Below are 6,000 nucleotides of genomic sequence, written 5' to 3'. Positions count from 1 at the left end.
AGGTATGGTTGAATAAAAATTATTAGGTGCAATTAATGTGTTTTGTGTGGTAATAAATAATCTTAGTTTAATCATTTGGTTTGCTATAAATACCTAAGTTCTCAAGCATTGTAAATCATTCAAAGAAAAACAAAGCCTAGAGCTAAAGAAGAAAAGCTTTGCTAATTAGTTTGTTTTGTGAGCTTTCTTTAAGTGTGTGCTCTATTTTCTTCTTCTTGGGATCATTAGAGTTATCTTGGATACTCTTCTTATTCAACATCCCCCCCCCCCCCCCCCCCAAAAATGTTAGCTAGCCAGTGTTTTTTTGTACTTCATGACTGATGAAATCGAATTGGCTTGCTGTATCTTTTAGGTTCACAAAATTGGAAGGTTTATGGAACTAGATACTCTGTTCCATGCGCGCGCGATTTTGAAGGCAAAAAAGATGGAGGTCCATGTTCATATTCAAAACACGATGGCAAATGTGTAGGTGGTGAATGCATTTGTCCTCCTTCTAATAAAAAAGAAAAAGAGATCCAAGCCAGTGCAGGAGACGTGACAGAATGTGCTCATAATCGCGACTGCGATGATTTAACTTGTGCTCCTGGCTGCAAAGTCACTGATTGTTTAACTAACACCTGTTTTTGCAAATGTTAATGACTTCAATACAAGTTATCATATGATCTCAACATAAGGATCTCGGGAGAGGATAGAGCGAAATGAAAGGTTATGATCTCATCATATGATCTCAATATATGAAAGGTTATGATACAAGTACCACCTGCTTTGACCTTCAATAGGTGACCATGTTGTGTGAAACTACGATCCACTCAAAACTTGTCACCTGCTAATACAAAAAATGAAACTCAAACGGAAAACTAAACGATTAAATTATAAATTGCTTTCCTCCATAATTTCCTAGCAAAAATAATGAACATTGAGATTCGTCAACCAGTTCTTTCTCCTTTGTCCCTCTGGTGATACAAGAAACACATACAATCCACTACTTTCCCACATTTTGTTTCTTGTGTTTTTAGGCGTGGGATCATCGGTATCTTATTTTTAGTACAGGAAGGATAATGTTATTGTGATTGAATGTTTTTCATAACTGAAATGCACTAACTTATTTCAGTATTCAATTTAGTCTTCATCGTCATCATGAGGTTGTAAGAACTCAGTTCTCACAGACAAAGGAATCCTCACGGCATGCACTCCGTCAACCCAAGTAAGGCTTCCAAAATAGTAACCAGTGTTCATCTTGTGGATTGCGGAGATTGTGATTGTGAAAGTGAGTTTTTCAACTGTGGAATTGAAGACCAGAGCAGTAGGGTTCACATAGACAATTGTACCGAATGGAGGTTCAATTGTAGCTTTGTAAATGGACTCAGGGGCTCCAACATTTGTTACAGTTCTTTTTACTGTGATTGGATTTCTCAGACTAGGTATGGTCACGGAAGGTAGGTTAACGTCAAGGATAGAGGGCTTCTTGACGGGACATGTTGTGTTTTTCCCTGTAAGTCGAGAGATGGCAGAGTTGTTGTACCCCCTTGCACAAAGATATTCCATGTAGTCTGCTGTTCCCATGTCGTATACTAGTCCAGGGTCTGCTGCGCCATTGGGATTCACCAGACCACCTCCGAAGTCAAATGAATTTGCCAACTTTTGAGGAGATCCTTCTGCAAATATCGGTAAACCAGATGGGCCGTTCCTCCATGCTTCATTTAAATTCATAACACTGTTCAGTTTCACATGTATCTTATTGAAACTAGGAACATATCATATAATGTGATTACCAGTTGTTACTAGTGCTGATTTGATGGCCGCTGGAGACCAATTAGGATGCATTCTCTTGATAAGAGCCACAATGCCTGTGACATGAGGAGTTGACATTGATGTTCCAGACATCATGGCATATCCACCCTCCGCGAATGAATAAAGTGGAGAGGTTGCTGCTAGTATGTTCACACCAGGCGCGGCTATATCTGGCTGTCCGACAAAGACACAACAACAAAAAAAGTGTTATAAGAAGAGTCTCAACAGTTTACGGTGAATCTCACAGACTTGTCTCTACCAAAAAACTGTTGATAGCTTTTCCAGGAGAAACATGCATGAGATGATCTCTAGAAGAAAGCTTCTGTTCATTGTAATGTGGAGAGTCACAAATTTTCAAGAACTGATGTGAACATGAAATGTACATTAAATTAGATTAGATACCTTGAGAATTGCTGGTGTTATGGAGTTTGGTCCCCTAGAGGAAAAAGAAGCCACCTTGGCAGATAGTGGCTTGCCCACAATTGTTTTAGGAGGGCTCAGCTTTACAAGAGGATATCTGTGCACTCCAAACAAATTTGTGAGGATTACAAACAAACCTAGCAGTACTAATCACACATTTTACAATAAAATTTAAAGTACCTGGTAGACCGGATATAAAATAGAATTCGAGTACCAATCTCATAGTCAACTTCAATGCATGGAAAGTCTTCATTACATGGATATAAAGCATCATTTGGATTCTTTGCGATGATTAGGCCAGCACCCCCTGCTTCTTTCACAACTGCTGAAGCATTTGTTATCGCCTGACGACCCATCGTAGTGAAGCAGAGAACCACCTTTCCAACTACTATAGTTTTGTTAAGTGAGAGAGATTCACACACACTGAAAACAAGCAACTCGTGAAAACAAATGATAAGTATATTGTAAATTAGGCAAACTGTGAGATCTGGCACGAAGTTATTAAGAATGCTACGTACCCTCTGGTGGTAAGCCCTTTAGACTCTGGGTATACCAAGCTTGTAAATCCAATCTCTGTCCCTATAAACATAGCTTGACCCTACAAGAATATCAAATAATGCGTGTATGAGATGCTTCAAACTCCAAAATGCTAATTGCCCCAATCACAAAAATACATACCAGGAAAGTTTTATTATTTCCTAAAGTTATAGAAGTAGGAAATTCTCAATCCATGGTGCTTGCTGCAACAGTTATGATCCACGGTGCTGTCTTCGAAACTGTTTGTGCTGAAGGTCCATTATTTCCAGCTGAGCACACAACAGTAATCCCTTTAGCCACAGCATGAAAGGAACCGGTTGCAATGCCATCACGCTCATCAACATCTGAGAAGAGGGGAATAGGATACCCAATTGACACTGACAACACATCAACCCCATCATGTATTGCTTCGTCAAAAGCTTTCAACATATCAGCTGTTGAGCATTTGCCTCCAAGCACATTCCAACAAACCTTGTAAATGGCCAACCGAGCATTTGGAGCACCGCCTCTAATTGTACCAAGACCAAGGCCCTTGTAGCTGATATCAGCCACAAAAGAACCAGCTGCAGTGCTTGAGGTATGAGTACCTTGTCCATGTGCATCTCTAGGAGAATGGAATTCTTTTTCCAATGGCTTTGCATACTCGGCAAGAAGTCCATTGATAAACCAACGGGCTCCGATGATTTTTCTATTGCAATGTATTGTAGCATTGAAATTGTCCCCGGATTCACAAACACCATTCCAATGAGATGGAACAGGCCCGAGGCCTTTTTCATTGAATGATTCAGACTCCGGCCATATACCTGCCTCGATTCATTCAGTGGTTATGTTAAGGGACCACTACGTGTGTGTACACTGTACATGTGTATGTGTGTGTGTGTATGTGTGAGGGAGGGAGGGAGGGGGGATTGAGGGAGGGAGGGAGGGAGGGAGGGAGGGAGAGAGAGAGGGAGAGAGAGAGAGAGAGAGAGAGAGAGAGAGAGCAACCTGTGTCAAGAACACCTATGATAACTCCATCCCCCATGTTGCTCTTGGGAAAAATATTGGAAGGGGAGTGAGGTGAGAGGCCAAGAAAATCCCAACTCCAAGTTGTTTCCAGCTTATGAAGGCTATTTGGTATGATTCGTACAACACCAGGCAACTCTTGAATTCACAAATGTTATAAGCATAAGAAGCCACAATTATAAGTACACTGCTCTTATTCATTTACATTGAAGAACATTTCATGATTCCATGGCAGTTTGTGTTATCATTGTCAATCATTGAACACTATACATGACTTTATTGAATAATCTATAGCAATGTTTTTAAAAGATACCTGAAAGTTGTTGGGTTTGAGACTCTGTGAGCTTGGCTGCAAACCCAGAGAAACCATGTTTGTAACTGTATACCATCAATTCCGAGGCTAATTCCCTGCTGAAGCATAAGAACCACATAGTTACTTAACAAGCATTTTACTCAAACTTTCGATTATTTAAGCATCGATCCTAGACTAAAATTCACATAATTGGTCTTTAAGGCTTTATTTTTCTACATCCATTTATACTACCTTCCCACGACAGTGGCAAGCAAGTCATGATGTGAATCTGTGATTAACTTGGTGTTGTCATGCTGCCTATCTGCCATGTAAACAATGTGTACCTGTTGGTTGAGAGATGTATTAGAGCACCCAGTTCAAGTTTTTCGAAGAAAAATCAGAGAAAAGGCAAATCGTAAAGAACAAGAAAAGTGTTTGAGATGTTGAAAATATACATGGCTCTTTACTGCCACCTTTGTTATCAATCCCTGACCAGTAAAACAGATAAGGCTGAGTAGAGCGAGTATTGAACTTGAGCTGCTCATATTGTCTCTACCACATAAAGAAAGAGAGAAGGGGAGGAGGGTGTGGAAGAGGTTGATCAATTAAGACCGAATAAAGATGAAGAATCTGAGCACTCTCTTTCGAATATATAGATAAAAAAACTAGAGTCACAAATCACTTGCAATGAACTATACCAAGTGCATGTATATGAACATTTGATGAACTCTGCATAACGTGGTTGTTAGCCGTTATTTTTATAACAGCATTAGGCTGGTGAATGCTAGCTTGGAGGGTAGGTCAAGTCAATAAAAGTTAGGGGAAATTAGAGAATAAATAATGGGAAAAGTTAAATTTTAAAGTCCTCGATCACTTCAGACTTTTATTTTTCAGGAAAACTAACGAAAAGTTCAAAAAAAATTTTAGTTTTAATGAAAAATGACAAATAAAGGTGTAGTGAATAGTAGCCAAAAAAAGGTAAAAATGTAGTTTTTCATTAAAAGTAAACAGTACCGAAAATGTTTCATTAAAACTCTTTCATTTTTATACAAGCAATATTAGCCGGACCGGGGATATACTACTTGAAACATCAGGTACAAGAATGACTGCTCTTAGCAGTAGGCTCCTATTAATATATTTTATTTTCTATTTCTTTTGAAAGCTACAAAATACTAATCCTTTTTGCTTAGTAATATCTTGACCCCGAGAGAGAGAGAGAGAGAGAGTGTGTGTGTGTGTGTGTGTGTGTGTGTGTGAAGGAAATAAGGGATGATAATACAGAAGGTGACGGAGACAGATTGAATGGAAACTTCTCTGCTAATACTAATCTAAATCTTTGATCCATAACCTTCCAATGTTGACTATTTACGTTCTAGAAACAAAAATCGTAGCTTGGAAAATAACCTCTCTCTCTAAATCTTAAACCTTAAATGAAGACAAAAGGGACAAAAAAGTTGGCGGTGAATACTTTTTTAGACATTGGAAGTTAAACTCCCTTCCTGCTGTCATGAAGTTTCGAAAATATTCGACAAATCAGTTCATCTAAACAGCGTAATTGTTGCAGACATGAAATTAATTATATTAATTAAACTCGATGTGCTTTTTTATGTATTTGAAGACAATTGTATTGATTAATTTGAAGTAAAATATCAATCGTATTAAAAAAAAAGGGTATGCTTGTTGATCAGATTGTACTAATTCAAATATAAAGACCAAGTCTACTGCGATATTTATAAAATAAAGTCACAGGTAAGTAACGAGCATCACAATTCACAAGTGGTAGACATTTCACATAATTCTAGAAGGCTTGACATAGTTCTCCAAATCAGGTGGCATATATTGTTTACCACCAAGTTTTATTAGGAGAGTCAAATGCATTCCTATATCAAAGACGACTTTGGAGCCTTTTTAGTATGGATGGAATATGATATATATCTCAGGTGGTAATGTAATTA

At 38.4% G+C, this 6,000-nt stretch overlaps 1 pseudogene; it reads right to left on the bottom strand.

The window, feature by feature from the left end:
- Positions 1-775: 775 nt before the first annotated feature.
- LOC137713349 (subtilisin-like protease SBT3.4) lies at positions 776-4,748 on the bottom strand (annotated as a pseudogene).
- Between the last annotated feature and the right edge of the window lie 1,252 nt (positions 4,749-6,000).

The sequence above is a fragment of the Pyrus communis genome, chromosome 13 (assembly GCF_963583255.1).
Source record: "Pyrus communis chromosome 13, drPyrComm1.1, whole genome shotgun sequence".
NCBI lineage: Eukaryota > Viridiplantae > Streptophyta > Magnoliopsida > Rosales > Rosaceae > Pyrus > Pyrus communis.
This window is presented reverse-complemented; position numbering and strand designations above follow the sequence as displayed.